The sequence below is a fragment of the Rhinoderma darwinii genome, assembly GCF_050947455.1.
Source record: "Rhinoderma darwinii isolate aRhiDar2 chromosome 5 unlocalized genomic scaffold, aRhiDar2.hap1 SUPER_5_unloc_38, whole genome shotgun sequence".
NCBI classification, from domain to species: Eukaryota; Metazoa; Chordata; class Amphibia; order Anura; family Rhinodermatidae; genus Rhinoderma; species Rhinoderma darwinii.
Window position 1 is genome coordinate 274,749 of NW_027461796.1, and position 17,681 is coordinate 292,429.

A 17,681-nucleotide genomic window follows, 5' to 3' on the forward strand; every position below is an offset into this window, starting at 1 on the left:
GAGGAGGAATCTACATAAAAACGCCTTCCTGGCAACGCCCAAATGCCCTGCTGCCATGCAGATAAACACTGGCAGCGGCAGCAAGTGCATGCCCACAGCCACCCCTTGTTCCTTCACACCTTGTATCAGCTGTAATCCAGTCCAGTCCAGTGCTGCCTGCTGAGCAGCACTGACCAACACTGCCTGGGCCCAGGCTTTTATCTCTGAGGCCCCATTATGATGTCAGAAAGCTGGCTCTGGAATCCTGAGGGCTCCACTATGACACGTGCAAAGTTCCGTCTGAACTTTATATAAGACGGTGAGGCTCAGTCAGTCACTCAGTGTTGCCTGAGAGGGCAACACTGCAACAGCCGGCCGCCAGGCTGTCTTTTTTTTGCACAGCTAGTTGCCTCCAGGAGGCCACAAGAGGGAGACAAGGGACTGCAAAATGGAAAATAGGCATCCACCAACTTTACAGACAACTTCTCCTTGCTCCTACAACCTCCATCCTTGCACAGTTTGTTATTCTTCTAGGTAACATAGTAACAAATCCAAATTGCTGCTCTCTTTGTAGGCAAGCAAGGCTTTGTTGCAACTGCAATTCTTACTTCTTCTTGAAATGTAGGGACGACAGTACATTCCATCACATCCATCTAGTGTACACAGGTAGGTCCATTGTGGCGGGCAGGCGAGCGGGCGGGCTGCTTTATTGGCTGTTTGCTGTTCCCCTACTCCACTCCACTATTTGACTGTTGTGCTGCATCAATCAATCAATCAATCAATCAATCAATCAATCAATCAATCAATCAATCAATCAGTGGCTGGCTCAGGTGCAGCTCTTTAACTTACCTAAAAGGGAGGGCGGAGAGAAGACAAGGAAGGTGAATGAGGTGTTCCAATGTGAAATGCCGGAAACACAGAAACACAGACGACACACAACAAGAGGTGGCAATCTATTCATTAATTGCATTTAATCAATGAGCTCATTATCACTCATGCATTGTCCAACAGGTGTTGAAATAATGGGATTAAAAGGGGAGATCCCTTCAGAAAGACAGAAACAATAGCAAAGACAAAAAACACTTTTGGAATCTGCTTTTAGTCAACACATAAGGAAAGGGTGCACCGGTCCTGGAAATACTGCAATACCAGGTCAATGCGTGGAGTGGACAGAGCAAGCTCTATTTCCATCTCCCTGTTCTAAAAATCCATTTAATATATGGTCCCCAGATAGGGGACGTATCAGATATTAAACTGATAAGAACAGATACTACACTTGATCTTAGCCAAAAGGCCGAGAAGCGATAACCCGAACGGGCCGCGCGTTGCCCGAGCCTGCCCGATACTGCTGTTCAGCCCTTGCAGCGATTCAGCCTACTTCTAGGCAATTCCATGGGGCCCTGCAGGCTCACACACTCACAGCTACACGGGAGGTGAATAAAGGCCGGAGAGGAAGCCAGACAGGATTTGCTTCTTTTGCTTGCACCACAATGCAGTGCTGAAAGAGGAGGAATCTACATAAAAACGCCTTCCTGGCAACGCCCAAATGCCCTGCTGCCATGCAGATAAACACTGGCAGCGGCAGCAAGTGCATGCCCACAGCCACCCCTTGTTCCTTCACACCTTGTATCAGCTGTAATCCAGTCCAGTCCAGTGCTGCCTGCTGAGCAGCACTGACCAACACTGCCTGGGCCCAGGCTTTTATCTCTGAGGCCCCATTATGATGTCAGAAAGCTGGCTCTGGAATCCTGAGGGCTCCACTATGACACGTGCAAAGTTCCGTCTGAACTTTATATAAGACGGTGAGGCTCAGTCAGTCACTCAGTGTTGCCTGAGAGGGCAACACTGCAACAGCCGGCCGCCAGGCTGTCTTTTTTTTGCACAGCTAGTTGCCTCCAGGAGGCCACAAGAGGGAGACAAGGGACTGCAAAATGGAAAATAGGCATCCACCAACTTTACAGACAACTTCTCCTTGCTCCTACAACCTCCATCCTTGCACAGTTTGTTATTCTTCTAGGTAACATAGTAACAAATCCAAATTGCTGCTCTCTTTGTAGGCAAGCAAGGCTTTGTTGCAACTGCAATTCTTACTTCTTCTTGAAATGTAGGGACGACAGTACATTCCATCACATCCATCTAGTGTACACAGGTAGGTCCATTGTGGCGGGCAGGCGAGCGGGCGGGCTGCTTTATTGGCTGTTTGCTGTTCCCCTACTCCACTCCACTATTTGACTGTTGTGCTGATCAATCAATCAATCAATCAATCAATCAATCAATCAATCAATCAATCAATCAGTGGCTGGCTCAGGTGCAGCTCTTTAACTTACCTAAAAGGGAGGGCGGAGAGAAGACAAGGAAGGTGAATGAGGTGTTCCAATGTGAAATGCCGGAAACACAGAAACACAGACGACACACAACAAGAGGTGGCAATCTATTCATTAATTGCATTTAATCAATGAGCTCATTATCACTCATGCATTGTCCAACAGGTGTTGAAATAATGGGATTAAAAGGGGAGATCCCTTCAGAAAGACAGAAACAATAGCAAAGACAAAAAACACTTTTGGAATCTGCTTTTAGTCAACACATAAGGAAAGGGTGCACCGGTCCTGGAAATACTGCAATACCAGGTCAATGCGTGGAGTGGACAGAGCAAGCTCTATTTCCATCTCCCTGTTCTAAAAATCCATTTAATATATGGTCCCCAGATAGGGGACGTATCAGATATTAAACTGATAAGAACAGATACTACACTTGATCTTAGCCAAAAGGCCGAGAAGCGATAACCCGAACGGGCCGCGCGTTGCCCGAGCCTGCCCGATACTGCTGTTCAGCCCTTGCAGCGATTCAGCCTACTTCTAGGCAATTCCATGGGGCCCTGCAGGCTCACACACTCACAGCTACACGGGAGGTGAATAAAGGCCGGAGAGGAAGCCAGACAGGATTTGCTTCTTTTGCTTGCACCACAATGCAGTGCTGAAAGAGGAGGAATCTACATAAAAACGCCTTCCTGGCAACGCCCAAATGCCCTGCTGCCATGCAGATAAACACTGGCAGCGGCAGCAAGTGCATGCCCACAGCCACCCCTTGTTCCTTCACACCTTGTATCAGCTGTAATCCAGTCCAGTCCAGTGCTGCCTGCTGAGCAGCACTGACCAACACTGCCTGGGCCCAGGCTTTTATCTCTGAGGCCCCATTATGATGTCAGAAAGCTGGCTCTGGAATCCTGAGGGCTCCACTATGACACGTGCAAAGTTCCGTCTGAACTTTATATAAGACGGTGAGGCTCAGTCAGTCACTCAGTGTTGCCTGAGAGGGCAACACTGCAACAGCCGGCCGCCAGGCTGTCTTTTTTTTGCACAGCTAGTTGCCTCCAGGAGGCCACAAGAGGGAGACAAGGGACTGCAAAATGGAAAATAGGCATCCACCAACTTTACAGACAACTTCTCCTTGCTCCTACAACCTCCATCCTTGCACAGTTTGTTATTCTTCTAGGTAACATAGTAACAAATCCAAATTGCTGCTCTCTTTGTAGGCAAGCAAGGCTTTGTTGCAACTGCAATTCTTACTTCTTCTTGAAATGTAGGGACGACAGTACATTCCATCACATCCATCTAGTGTACACAGGTAGGTCCATTGTGGCGGGCAGGCGAGCGGGCGGGCTGCTTTATTGGCTGTTTGCTGTTCCCCTACTCCACTCCACTATTTGACTGTTGTGCTGCATCAATCAATCAATCAATCAATCAATCAATCAATCAATCAATCAATCAATCAATCAGTGGCTGGCTCAGGTGCAGCTCTTTAACTTACCTAAAAGGGAGGGCGGAGAGAAGACAAGGAAGGTGAATGAGGTGTTCCAATGTGAAATGCCGGAAACACAGAAACACAGACGACACACAACAAGAGGTGGCAATCTATTCATTAATTGCATTTAATCAATGAGCTCATTATCACTCATGCATTGTCCAACAGGTGTTGAAATAATGGGATTAAAAGGGGAGATCCCTTCAGAAAGACAGAAACAATAGCAAAGACAAAAAACACTTTTGGAATCTGCTTTTAGTCAACACATAAGGAAAGGGTGCACCGGTCCTGGAAATACTGCAATACCAGGTCAATGCGTGGAGTGGACAGAGCAAGCTCTATTTCCATCTCCCTGTTCTAAAAATCCATTTAATATATGGTCCCCAGATAGGGGACGTATCAGATATTAAACTGATAAGAACAGATACTACACTTGATCTTAGCCAAAAGGCCGAGAAGCGATAACCCGAACGGGCCGCGCGTTGCCCGAGCCTGCCCGATACTGCTGTTCAGCCCTTGCAGCGATTCAGCCTACTTCTAGGCAATTCCATGGGGCCCTGCAGGCTCACACACTCACAGCTACACGGGAGGTGAATAAAGGCCGGAGAGGAAGCCAGACAGGATTTGCTTCTTTTGCTTGCACCACAATGCAGTGCTGAAAGAGGAGGAATCTACATAAAAACGCCTTCCTGGCAACGCCCAAATGCCCTGCTGCCATGCAGATAAACACTGGCAGCGGCAGCAAGTGCATGCCCACAGCCACCCCTTGTTCCTTCACACCTTGTATCAGCTGTAATCCAGTCCAGTCCAGTGCTGCCTGCTGAGCAGCACTGACCAACACTGCCTGGGCCCAGGCTTTTATCTCTGAGGCCCCATTATGATGTCAGAAAGCTGGCTCTGGAATCCTGAGGGCTCCACTATGACACGTGCAAAGTTCCGTCTGAACTTTATATAAGACGGTGAGGCTCAGTCAGTCACTCAGTGTTGCCTGAGAGGGCAACACTGCAACAGCCGGCCGCCAGGCTGTCTTTTTTTTGCACAGCTAGTTGCCTCCAGGAGGCCACAAGAGGGAGACAAGGGACTGCAAAATGGAAAATAGGCATCCACCAACTTTACAGACAACTTCTCCTTGCTCCTACAACCTCCATCCTTGCACAGTTTGTTATTCTTCTAGGTAACATAGTAACAAATCCAAATTGCTGCTCTCTTTGTAGGCAAGCAAGGCTTTGTTGCAACTGCAATTCTTACTTCTTCTTGAAATGTAGGGACGACAGTACATTCCATCACATCCATCTAGTGTACACAGGTAGGTCCATTGTGGCGGGCAGGCGAGCGGGCGGGCTGCTTTATTGGCTGTTTGCTGTTCCCCTACTCCACTCCACTATTTGACTGTTGTGCTGCATCAATCAATCAATCAATCAATCAATCAATCAATCAATCAATCAATCAATCAGTGGCTGGCTCAGGTGCAGCTCTTTAACTTACCTAAAAGGGAGGGCGGAGAGAAGACAAGGAAGGTGAATGAGGTGTTCCGGTGAATGAGGTGTTCCAATGTGAAATGCCGGAAACACAGAAACACAGACGACACACAACAAGAGGTGGCAATCTATTCATTAATTGCATTTAATCAATGAGCTCATTATCACTCATGCATTGTCCAACAGGTGTTGAAATAATGGGATTAAAAGGGGAGATCCCTTCAGAAAGACAGAAACAATAGCAAAGACAAAAAACACTTTTGGAATCTGCTTTTAGTCAACACATAAGGAAAGGGTGCACCGGTCCTGGAAATACTGCAATACCAGGTCAATGCGTGGAGTGGACAGAGCAAGCTCTATTTCCATCTCCCTGTTCTAAAAATCCATTTAATATATGGTCCCCAGATAGGGGACGTATCAGATATTAAACTGATAAGAACAGATACTACACTTGATCTTAGCCAAAAGGCCGAGAAGCGATAACCCGAACGGGCCGCGCGTTGCCCGAGCCTGCCCGATACTGCTGTTCAGCCCTTGCAGCGATTCAGCCTACTTCTAGGCAATTCCATGGGGCCCTGCAGGCTCACACACTCACAGCTACACGGGAGGTGAATAAAGGCCGGAGAGGAAGCCAGACAGGATTTGCTTCTTTTGCTTGCACCACAATGCAGTGCTGGAAGAGGAGGAATCTACATAAAAACGCCTTCCTGGCAACGCCCAAATGCCCTGCTGCCATGCAGATAAACACTGGCAGCGGCAGCAAGTGCATGCCCACAGCCACCCCTTGTTCCTTCACACCTTGTATCAGCTGTAATCCAGTCCAGTCCAGTGCTGCCTGCTGAGCAGCACTGACCAACACTGCCTGGGCCCAGGCTTTTATCTCTGAGGCCCCATTATGATGTCAGAAAGCTGGCTCTGGAATCCTGAGGGCTCCACTATGACACGTGCAAAGTTCCGTCTGAACTTTATATAAGACGGTGAGGCTCAGTCAGTCACTCAGTGTTGCCTGAGAGGGCAACACTGCAACAGCCGGCCGCCAGGCTGTCTTTTTTTTTGCACAGCTAGTTGCCTCCAGGAGGCCACAAGAGGGAGACAAGGGACTGCAAAATGGAAAATAGGCATCCACCAACTTTACAGACAACTTCTCCTTGCTCCTACAACCTCCATCCTTGCACAGTTTGTTATTCTTCTAGGTAACATAGTAACAAATCCAAATTGCTGCTCTCTTTGTAGGCAAGCAAGGCTTTGTTGCAACTGCAATTCTTACTTCTTCTTGAAATGTAGGGACGACAGTACATTCCATCACATCCATCTAGTGTACACAGGTAGGTCCATTGTGGCGGGCAGGCGAGCGGGCGGGCTGCTTTATTGGCTGTTTGCTGTTCCCCTACTCCACTCCACTATTTGACTGTTGTGCTGCATCAATCAATCAATCAATCAATCAATCAATCAATCAATCAATCAATCAGTGGCTGGCTCAGGTGCAGCTCTTTAACTTACCTAAAAGGGAGGGCGGAGAGAAGACAAGGAAGGTGAATGAGGTGTTCCAATGTGAAATGCCGGAAACACAGAAACACAGACGACACACAACAAGAGGTGGCAATCTATTCATTAATTGCATTTAATCAATGAGCTCATTATCACTCATGCATTGTCCAACAGGTGTTGAAATAATGGGATTAAAAGGGGAGATCCCTTCAGAAAGACAGAAACAATAGCAAAGACAAAAAACACTTTTGGAATCTGCTTTTAGTCAACACATAAGGAAAGGGTGCACCGGTCCTGGAAATACTGCAATACCAGGTCAATGCGTGGAGTGGACAGAGCAAGCTCTATTTCCATCTCCCTGTTCTAAAAATCCATTTAATATATGGTCCCCAGATAGGGGACGTATCAGATATTAAACTGATAAGAACAGATACTACACTTGATCTTAGCCAAAAGGCCGAGAAGCGATAACCCGAACGGGCCGCGCGTTGCCCGAGCCTGCCCGATACTGCTGTTCAGCCCTTGCAGCGATTCAGCCTACTTCTAGGCAATTCCATGGGGCCCTGCAGGCTCACACACTCACAGCTACACGGGAGGTGAATAAAGGCCGGAGAGGAAGCCAGACAGGATTTGCTTCTTTTGCTTGCACCACAATGCAGTGCTGAAAGAGGAGGAATCTACATAAAAACGCCTTCCTGGCAACGCCCAAATGCCCTGCTGCCATGCAGATAAACACTGGCAGCGGCAGCAAGTGCATGCCCACAGCCACCCCTTGTTCCTTCACACCTTGTATCAGCTGTAATCCAGTCCAGTCCAGTGCTGCCTGCTGAGCAGCACTGACCAACACTGCCTGGGCCCAGGCTTTTATCTCTGAGGCCCCATTATGATGTCAGAAAGCTGGCTCTGGAATCCTGAGGGCTCCACTATGACACGTGCAAAGTTCTGTCTGAACTTTATATAAGACGGTGAGGCTCAGTCAGTCACTCAGTGTTGCCTGAGAGGGCAACACTGCAACAGCCGGCCGCCAGGCTGTCTTTTTTTTGCACAGCTAGTTGCCTCCAGGAGGCCACAAGAGGGAGACAAGGGACTGCAAAATCGAAAATAGGCATCCACCAACTTTACAGACAACTTCTCCTTGCTCCTACAACCTCCATCCTTGCACAGTTTGTTATTCTTCTAGGTAACATAGTAACAAATCCAAATTGCTGCTCTCTTTGTAGGCAAGCAAGGCTTTGTTGCAACTGCAATTCTTACTTCTTCTTGAAATGTAGGGACGACAGTACATTCCATCACATCCATCTAGTGTACACAGGTAGGTCCATTGTGGCGGGCAGGCGAGCGGGCGGGCTGCTTTATTGGCTGTTTGCTGTTCCCCTACTCCACTCCACTATTTGACTGTTGTGCTGCATCAATCAATCAATCAATCAATCAATCAATCAATCAATCAATCAGTGGCTGGCTCAGGTGCAGCTCTTTAACTTACCTAAAAGGGAGGGCGGAGAGAAGACAAGCAAGGTGAATGAGGTGTTCCAATGTGAAATGCCGGAAACACAGAAACACAGACGACACACAACAAGAGGTGGCAATCTATTCATTAATTGCATTTAATCAATGAGCTCATTATCACTCATGCATTGTCCAACAGGTGTTGAAATAATGGGATTAAAAGGGGAGATCCCTTCAGAAAGACAGAAACAATAGCAAAGACAAAAAACACTTTTGGAATCTGCTTTTAGTCAACACATAAGGAAAGGGTGCACCGGTCCTGGAAATACTGCAATACCAGGTCAATGCGTGGAGTGGACAGAGCAAGCTCTATTTCCATCTCCCTGTTCTAAAAATCCATTTAATATATGGTCCCCAGATAGGGGACGTATCAGATATTAAACTGATAAGAACAGATACTACACTTGATCTTAGCCAAAAGGCCGAGAAGCGATAACCCGAACGGGCCGCGCGTTGCCCGAGCCTGCCCGATACTGCTGTTCAGCCCTTGCAGCGATTCAGCCTACTTCTAGGCAATTCCATGGGGCCCTGCAGGCTCACACACTCACAGCTACACGGGAGGTGAATAAAGGCCGGAGAGGAAGCCAGACAGGATTTGCTTCTTTTGCTTGCACCACAATGCAGTGCTGAAAGAGGAGGAATCTACATAAAAATGCCTTCCTGGCAACGCCCAAATGCCCTGCTGCCATGCAGATAAACACTGGCAGCGGCAGCAAGTGCATGCCCACAGCCACCCCTTGTTCCTTCACACCTTGTATCAGCTGTAATCCAGTCCAGTCCAGTGCTGCCTGCTGAGCAGCACTGACCAACACTGCCTGGGCCCAGGCTTTTATCTCTGAGGCCCCATTATGATGTCAGAAAGCTGGCTCTGGAATCCTGAGGGCTCCACTATGACACGTGCAAAGTTCCGTCTGAACTTTATATAAGACGGTGAGGCTCAGTCAGTCACTCAGTGTTGCCTGAGAGGGCAACACTGCAACAGCCGGCCGCCAGGCTGTCTTTTTTTTGCACAGCTAGTTGCCTCCAGGAGGCCACAAGAGGGAGACAAGGGACTGCAAAATGGAAAATAGGCATCCACCAACTTTACAGACAACTTCTCCTTGCTCCTACAACCTCCATCCTTGCACAGTTTGTTATTCTTCTAGGTAACATAGTAACAAATCCAAATTGCTGCTCTCTTTGTAGGCAAGCAAGGCTTTGTTGCAACTGCAATTCTTACTTCTTCTTGAAATGTAGGGACGACAGTACATTCCATCACATCCATCTAGTGTACACAGGTAGGTCCATTGTGGCGGGCAGGCGAGCGGGCGGGCTGCTTTATTGGCTGTTTGCTGTTCCCCTACTCCACTCCACTATTTGACTGTTGTGCTGCATCAATCAATCAATCAATCAATCAATCAATCAATCAATCAATCAATCAATCAGTGGCTGGCTCAGGTGCAGCTCTTTAACTTACCTAAAAGGGAGGGCGGAGAGAAGACAAGGAAGGTGAATGAGGTGTTCCAATGTGAAATGCCGGAAACACAGAAACACAGACGACACACAACAAGAGGTGGCAATCTATTCATTAATTGCATTTAATCAATGAGCTCATTATCACTCATGCATTGTCCAACAGGTGTTGAAATAATGGGATTAAAAGGGGAGATCCCTTCAGAAAGACAGAAACAATAGCAAAGACAAAAAACACTTTTGGAATCTGCTTTTAGTCAACACATAAGGAAAGGGTGCACCGGTCCTGGAAATACTGCAATACCAGGTCAATGCGTGGAGTGGACAGAGCAAGCTCTATTTCCATCTCCCTGTTCTAAAAATCCATTTAATATATGGTCCCCAGATAGGGGACGTATCAGATATTAAACTGATAAGAACAGATACTACACTTGATCTTAGCCAAAAGGCCGAGAAGCGATAACCCGAACGGGCCGCGCGTTGCCCAAGCCTGCCCGATACTGCTGTTCAGCCCTTGCAGCGATTCAGCCTACTTCTAGGCAATTCCATGGGGCCCTGCAGGCTCACACACTCACAGCTACACGGGAGGTGAATAAAGGCCGGAGAGGAAGCCAGACAGGATTTGCTTCTTTTGCTTGCACCACAATGCAGTGCTGAAAGAGGAGGAATCTACATAAAAACGCCTTCCTGGCAACGCCCAAATGCCCTGCTGCCATGCAGATAAACACTGGCAGCGGCAGCAAGTGCATGCCCACAGCCACCCCTTGTTCCTTCACACCTTGTATCAGCTGTAATCCAGTCCAGTCCAGTGCTGCCTGCTGAGCAGCACTGACCAACACTGCCTGGGCCCAGGCTTTTATCTCTGAGGCCCCATTATGATGTCAGAAAGCTGGCTCTGGAATCCTGAGGGCTCCACTATGACACGTGCAAAGTTCCGTCTGAACTTTATATAAGACGGTGAGGCTCAGTCAGTCACTCAGTGTTGCCTGAGAGGGCAACACTGCAACAGCCGGCCGCCAGGCTGTCTTTTTTTTGCACAGCTAGTTGCCTCCAGGAGGCCACAAGAGGGAGACAAGGGACTGCAAAATGGAAAATAGGCATCCACCAACTTTACAGACAACTTCTCCTTGCTCCTACAACCTCCATCCTTGCACAGTTTGTTATTCTTCTAGGTAACATAGTAACAAATCCAAATTGCTGCTCTCTTTGTAGGCAAGCAAGGCTTTGTTGCAACTGCAATTCTTACTTCTTCTTGAAATGTAGGGACGACAGTACATTCCATCACATCCATCTAGTGTACACAGGTAGGTCCATTGTGGCGGGCAGGCGAGCGGGCGGGCTGCTTTATTGGCTGTTTGCTGTTCCCCTACTCCACTCCACTATTTGACTGTTGTGCTGCATCAATCAATCAATCAATCAATCAATCAATCAATCAATCAATCAATCAGTGGCTGGCTCAGGTGCAGCTCTTTAACTTACCTAAAAGGGAGGGCGGAGAGAAGACAAGGAAGGTGAATGAGGTGTTCCAATGTGAAATGCCGGAAACACAGAAACACAGACGACACACAACAAGAGGTGGCAATCTATTCATTAATTGCATTTAATCAATGAGCTCATTATCACTCATGCATTGTCCAACAGGTGTTGAAATAATGGGATTAAAAGGGGAGATCCCTTCAGAAAGACAGAAACAATAGCAAAGACAAAAAACACTTTTGGAATCTGCTTTTAGTCAACACATAAGGAAAGGGTGCACCGGTCCTGGAAATACTGCAATACCAGGTCAATGCGTGGAGTGGACAGAACAAGCTCTATTTCCATCTCCCTGTTCTAAAAATCCATTTAATATATGGTCCCCAGATAGGGGACGTATCAGATATTAAACTGATAAGAACAGATACTACACTTGATCTTAGCCAAAAGGCCGAGAAGCGATAACCCGAACGGGCCGCGCGTTGCCCGAGCCTGCCCGATACTGCTGTTCAGCCCTTGCAGCGATTCAGCCTACTTCTAGGCAATTCCATGGGGCCCTGCAGGCTCACACACTCACAGCTACACGGGAGGTGAATAAAGGCCGGAGAGGAAGCCAGACAGGATTTGCTTCTTTTGCTTGCACCACAATGCAGTGCTGAAAGAGGAGGAATCTACATAAAAACGCCTTCCTGGCAACGCCCAAATGCCCTGCTGCCATGCAGATAAACACTGGCAGCGGCAGCAAGTGCATGCCCACAGCCACCCCTTGTTCCTTCACACCTTGTATCAGCTGTAATCCAGTCCAGTCCAGTGCTGCCTGCTGAGCAGCACTGACCAACACTGCCTGGGCCCAGGCTTTTATCTCTGAGGCCCCATTATGATGTCAGAAAGCTGGCTCTGGAATCCTGAGGGCTCCACTATGACACGTGCAAAGTTCTGTCTGAACTTTATATAAGACGGTGAGGCTCAGTCAGTCACTCAGTGTTGCCTGAGAGGGCAACACTGCAACAGCCGGCCGCCAGGCTGTCTTTTTTTTGCACAGCTAGTTGCCTCCAGGAGGCCACAAGAGGGAGACAAGGGACTGCAAAATGGAAAATAGGCATCCACCAACTTTACAGACAACTTCTCCTTGCTCCTACAACCTCCATCCTTGCACAGTTTGTTATTCTTCTAGGTAACATAGTAACAAATCCAAATTGCTGCTCTCTTTGTAGGCAAGCAAGGCTTTGTTGCAACTGCAATTCTTACTTCTTCTTGAAATGTAGGGACGACAGTACATTCCATCACATCCATCTAGTGTACACAGGTAGGTCCATTGTGGCGGGCAGGCGAGCGGGCGGGCTGCTTTATTGGCTGTTTGCTGTTCCCCTACTCCACTCCACTATTTGACTGTTGTGCTGCATCAATCAATCAATCAATCAATCAATCAATCAATCAATCAATCAATCAATCAATCAATCAATCAGTGGCTGGCTCAGGTGCAGCTCTTTAACTTACCTAAAAGGGAGGGCGGAGAGAAGACAAGGAAGGTGAATGAGGTGTTCCAATGTGAAATGCCGGAAACACAGAAACACAGACGACACACAACAAGAGGTGGCAATCTATTCATTAATTGCATTTAATCAATGAGCTCATTATCACTCATGCATTGTCCAACAGGTGTTGAAATAATGGGATTAAAAGGGGAGATCCCTTCAGAAAGACAGAAACAATAGCAAAGACAAAAAACACTTTTGGAATCTGCTTTTAGTCAACACATAAGGAAAGGGTGCACCGGTCCTGGAAATACTGCAATACCAGGTCAATGCGTGGAGTGGACAGAGCAAGCTCTATTTCCATCTCCCTGTTCTAAAAATCCATTTAATATATGGTCCCCAGATAGGGGACGTATCAGATATTAAACTGATAAGAACAGATACTACACTTGATCTTAGCCAAAAGGCCGAGAAGCGATAACCCGAACGGGCCGCGCGTTGCCCGAGCCTGCCCGATACTGCTGTTCAGCCCTTGCAGCGATTCAGCCTACTTCTAGGCAATTCCATGGGGCCCTGCAGGCTCACACACTCACAGCTACACGGGAGGTGAATAAAGGCCGGAGAGGAAGCCAGACAGGATTTGCTTCTTTTGCTTGCACCACAATGCAGTGCTGAAAGAGGAGGAATCTACATAAAAACGCCTTCCTGGCAACGCCCAAATGCCCTGCTGCCATGCAGATAAACACTGGCAGCGGCAGCAAGTGCATGCCCACAGCCACCCCTTGTTCCTTCACACCTTGTATCAGCTGTAATCCAGTCCAGTCCAGTGCTGCCTGCTGAGCAGCACTGACCAACACTGCCTGGGCCCAGGCTTTTATCTCTGAGGCCCCATTATGATGTCAGAAAGCTGGCTCTGGAATCCTGAGGGCTCCACTATGACACGTGCAAAGTTCCGTCTGAACTTTATATAAGACGGTGAGGCTCAGTCAGTCACTCAGTGTTGCCTGAGAGGGCAACACTGCAACAGCCGGCCGCCAGGCTGTCTTTTTTTTGCACAGCTAGTTGCCTCCAGGAGGCCACAAGAGGGAGACAAGGGACTGCAAAATGGAAAATAGGCATCCACCAACTTTACAGACAACTTCTCCTTGCTCCTACAACCTCCATCCTTGCACAGTTTGTTATTCTTCTAGGTAACATAGTAACAAATCCAAATTGCTGCTCTCTTTGTAGGCAAGCAAGGCTTTGTTGCAACTGCAATTCTTACTTCTTCTTGAAATGTAGGGACGACAGTACATTCCATCACATCCATCTAGTGTACACAGGTAGGTCCATTGTGGCGGGCAGGCGAGCGGGCGGGCTGCTTTATTGGCTGTTTGCTGTTCCCCTACTCCACTCCACTATTTGACTGTTGTGCTGCATCAATCAATCAATCAATCAATCAATCAATCAATCAATCAATCAGTGGCTGGCTCAGGTGCAGCTCTTTAACTTACCTAAAAGGGAGGGCGGAGAGAAGACAAGGAAGGTGAATGAGGTGTTCCAATGTGAAATGCCGGAAACACAGAAACACAGACGACACACAACAAGAGGTGGCAATCTATTCATTAATTGCATTTAATCAATGAGCTCATTATCACTCATGCATTGTCCAACAGGTGTTGAAATAATGGGATTAAAAGGGGAGATCCCTTCAGAAAGACAGAAACAATAGCAAAGACAAAAAACACTTTTGGAATCTGCTTTTAGTCAACACATAAGGAAAGGGTGCACCGGTCCTGGAAATACTGCAATACCAGGTCAATGCGTGGAGTGGACAGAGCAAGCTCTATTTCCATCTCCCTGTTCTAAAAATCCATTTAATATATGGTCCCCAGATAGGGGACGTATCAGATATTAAACTGATAAGAACAGATACTACACTTGATCTTAGCCAAAAGGCCGAGAAGCGATAACCCGAACGGGCCGCGCGTTGCCCGAGCCTGCCCGATACTGCTGTTCAGCCCTTGCAGCGATTCAGCCTACTTCTAGGCAATTCCATGGGGCCCTGCAGGCTCACACACTCACAGCTACACGGGAGGTGAATAAAGGCCGGAGAGGAAGCCAGACAGGATTTGCTTCTTTTGCTTGCACCACAATGCAGTGCTGAAAGAGGAGGAATCTACATAAAAACACCTTCCTGGCAACGCCCAAATGCCCTGCTGCCATGCAGATAAACACTGGCAGCGGCAGCAAGTGCATGCCCACAGCCACCCCTTGTTCCTTCACACCTTGTATCAGCTGTAATCCAGTCCAGTCCAGTGCTGCCTGCTGAGCAGCACTGACCAACACTGCCTGGGCCCAGGCTTTTATCTCTGAGGCCCCATTATGATGTCAGAAAGCTGGCTCTGGAATCCTGAGGGCTCCACTATGACACGTGCAAAGTTCTGTCTGAACTTTATATAAGACGGTGAGGCTCAGTCAGTCACTCAGTGTTGCCTGAGAGGGCAACACTGCAACAGCCGGCCGCCAGGCTGTCTTTTTTTTGCACAGCTAGTTGCCTCCAGGAGGCCACAAGAGGGAGACAAGGGACTGCAAAATGGAAAATAGGCATCCACCAACTTTACAGACAACTTCTCCTTGCTCCTACAACCTCCATCCTTGCACAGTTTGTTATTCTTCTAGGTAACATAGTAACAAATCCAAATTGCTGCTCTCTTTGTAGGCAAGCAAGGCTTTGTTGCAACTGCAATTCTTACTTCTTCTTGAAATGTAGGGACGACAGTACATTCCATCACATCCATCTAGTGTACACAGGTAGGTCCATTGTGGCGGGCAGGCGAGCGGGCGGGCTGCTTTATTGGCTGTTTGCTGTTCCCCTACTCCACTCCACTATTTGACTGTTGTGCTGCATCAATCAATCAATCAATCAATCAATCAATCAATCAATCAATCAATCAATCAATCAGTGGCTGGCTCAGGTGCAGCTCTTTAACTTACCTAAAAGGGAGGGCGGAGAGAAGACAAGGAAGGTGAATGAGGTGTTCCAATGTGAAATGCCGGAAACACAGAAACACAGACGACACACAACAAGAGGTGGCAATCTATTCATTAATTGCATTTAATCAATGAGCTCATTATCACTCATGCATTGTCCAACAGGTGTTGAAATAATGGGATTAAAAGGGGAGATCCCTTCAGAAAGACAGAAACAATAGCAAAGACAAAAAACACTTTTGGAATCTGCTTTTAGTCAACACATAAGGAAAGGGTGCACCGGTCCTGGAAATACTGCAATACCAGGTCAATGCGTGGAGTGGACAGAGCAAGCTCTATTTCCATCTCCCTGTTCTAAAAATCCATTTAATATATGGTCCCCAGATAGGGGACGTATCAGATATTAAACTGATAAGAACAGATACTACACTTGATCTTAGCCAAAAGGCCGAGAAGCGATAACCCGAACGGGCCGCGCGTTGCCCGAGCCTGCCCGATACTGCTGTTCAGCCCTTGCAGCGATTCAGCCTACTTCTAGGCAATTCCATGGGGCCCTGCAGGCTCACACACTCACAGCTACACGGGAGGTGAATAAAGGCCGGAGAGGAAGCCAGACAGGATTTGCTTCTTTTGCTTGCACCACAATGCAGTGCTGAAAGAGGAGGAATCTACATAAAAACGCCTTCCTGGCAACGCCCAAATGCCCTGCTGCCATGCAGATAAACACTGGCAGCGGCAGCAAGTGCATGCCCACAGCCACCCCTTGTTCCTTCACACCTTGTATCAGCTGTAATCCAGTCCAGTCCAGTGCTGCCTGCTGAGCAGCACTGACCAACACTGCCTGGGCCCAGGCTTTTATCTCTGAGGCCCCATTATGATGTCAGAAAGCTGGCTCTGGAATCCTGAGGGCTCCACTATGACACGTGCAAAGTTCCGTCTGAACTTTATATAAGACGGTGAGGCTCAGTCAGTCACTCAGTGTTGCCTGAGAGGGCAACACTGCAACAGCCGGCCGCCAGGCTGTCTTTTTTTTGCACAGCTAGTTGCCTCCAGGAGGCCACAAGAGGGAGACAAGGGACTGCAAAATGGAAAATAGGCATCCACCAACTTTACAGACAACTTCTCCTTGCTCCTACAACCTCCATCCTTGCACAGTTTGTTATTCTTCTAGGTAACATAGTAACAAATCCAAATTGCTGCTCTCTTTGTAGGCAAGCAAGGCTTTGTTGCAACTGCAATTCTTACTTCTTCTTGAAATGTAGGGACGACAGTACATTCCATCACATCCATCTAGTGTACACAGGTAGGTCCATTGTGGCGGGCAGGCGAGCGGGCGGGCTGCTTTATTGGCTGTTTGCTGTTCCCCTACTCCACTCCACTATTTGACTGTTGTGCTGCATCAATCAATCAATCAATCAATCAATCAATCAATCAATCAATCAATCAATCAGTGGCTGGCTCAGGTGCAGCTCTTTAACTTACCTAAAAGGGAGGGCGGAGAGAAGACAAGGAAGGTGAATGAGGTGTTCCAATGTGAAATGCCGGAAACACAGAAACACAGACGACACACAACAAGAGGTGGCAATCTATTCATTAATTGCATTTAATCAATGAGCTCATTATCACTCATGCATTGTCCAACAGGTGTTGAAATAATGGGATTAAAAGGGGAGATCCCTTCAGAAAGACAGAAACAATAGCAAAGACAAAAAACACTTTTGGAATCTGCTTTTAGTCAACACATAAGGAAAGGGTGCACCGGTCCTGGAAATACTGCAATACCAGGTCAATGCGTGGAGTGGACAGAGCAAGCTCTATTTCCATCTCCCTGTTCTAAAAATCCATTTAATATATGGTCCCCAGATAGGGGACGTATCAGATATTAAACTGATAAGAACAGATACTACACTTGATCTTAGCCAAAAGGCCGAGAAGCGATAACCCGAACGGGCCGCGCGTTGCCCGAGCCTGCCCGATACTGCTGTTCAGCCCTTGCAGCGATTCAGCCTACTTCTAGGCAATTCCATGGGGCCCTGCAGGCTCACACACTCAC

At 47.8% G+C, this 17,681-nt stretch overlaps 12 non-coding genes across 12 annotated transcripts; all 12 read right to left on the minus strand.

The window, feature by feature from the left end:
* Positions 1-1,094: 1,094 nt before the first annotated feature.
* LOC142691727 (U2 spliceosomal RNA) lies at positions 1,095-1,285 on the minus strand. The gene has a single exon (XR_012860252.1). It is a non-coding gene; the product is annotated as a U2 spliceosomal RNA (small nuclear RNA).
* A 1,287-nt stretch (positions 1,286-2,572) lies between these two features.
* LOC142691728 (U2 spliceosomal RNA) lies at positions 2,573-2,763 on the minus strand. The gene has a single exon (XR_012860253.1). It is a non-coding gene; the product is annotated as a U2 spliceosomal RNA (small nuclear RNA).
* A 1,292-nt stretch (positions 2,764-4,055) lies between these two features.
* On the minus strand, positions 4,056-4,246 carry LOC142691729 (U2 spliceosomal RNA). Its single transcript, XR_012860254.1, has one exon. It is a non-coding gene; the product is annotated as a U2 spliceosomal RNA (small nuclear RNA).
* Positions 4,247-5,551: 1,305 nt separating this feature from the next.
* Positions 5,552-5,742, minus strand: LOC142691730 (U2 spliceosomal RNA). The gene has a single exon (XR_012860255.1). It is a non-coding gene; the product is annotated as a U2 spliceosomal RNA (small nuclear RNA).
* Positions 5,743-7,027: 1,285 nt separating this feature from the next.
* On the minus strand, positions 7,028-7,218 carry LOC142691731 (U2 spliceosomal RNA). The gene has a single exon (XR_012860256.1). It is a non-coding gene; the product is annotated as a U2 spliceosomal RNA (small nuclear RNA).
* A 1,280-nt stretch (positions 7,219-8,498) lies between these two features.
* On the minus strand, positions 8,499-8,689 carry LOC142691732 (U2 spliceosomal RNA). The gene has a single exon (XR_012860257.1). It is a non-coding gene; the product is annotated as a U2 spliceosomal RNA (small nuclear RNA).
* Positions 8,690-9,977: 1,288 nt separating this feature from the next.
* Positions 9,978-10,168, minus strand: LOC142691733 (U2 spliceosomal RNA). The gene has a single exon (XR_012860258.1). It is a non-coding gene; the product is annotated as a U2 spliceosomal RNA (small nuclear RNA).
* Positions 10,169-11,452: 1,284 nt separating this feature from the next.
* LOC142691806 (U2 spliceosomal RNA) lies at positions 11,453-11,643 on the minus strand. Its single transcript, XR_012860324.1, has one exon. It is a non-coding gene; the product is annotated as a U2 spliceosomal RNA (small nuclear RNA).
* Positions 11,644-12,943: 1,300 nt separating this feature from the next.
* LOC142691734 (U2 spliceosomal RNA) lies at positions 12,944-13,134 on the minus strand. Its single transcript, XR_012860259.1, has one exon. It is a non-coding gene; the product is annotated as a U2 spliceosomal RNA (small nuclear RNA).
* A 1,280-nt stretch (positions 13,135-14,414) lies between these two features.
* LOC142691736 (U2 spliceosomal RNA) lies at positions 14,415-14,605 on the minus strand. The gene has a single exon (XR_012860261.1). It is a non-coding gene; the product is annotated as a U2 spliceosomal RNA (small nuclear RNA).
* Positions 14,606-15,897: 1,292 nt separating this feature from the next.
* On the minus strand, positions 15,898-16,088 carry LOC142691738 (U2 spliceosomal RNA). The gene has a single exon (XR_012860262.1). It is a non-coding gene; the product is annotated as a U2 spliceosomal RNA (small nuclear RNA).
* A 1,288-nt stretch (positions 16,089-17,376) lies between these two features.
* On the minus strand, positions 17,377-17,567 carry LOC142691739 (U2 spliceosomal RNA). Its single transcript, XR_012860263.1, has one exon. It is a non-coding gene; the product is annotated as a U2 spliceosomal RNA (small nuclear RNA).
* Positions 17,568-17,681: the final 114 nt, after the last annotated feature.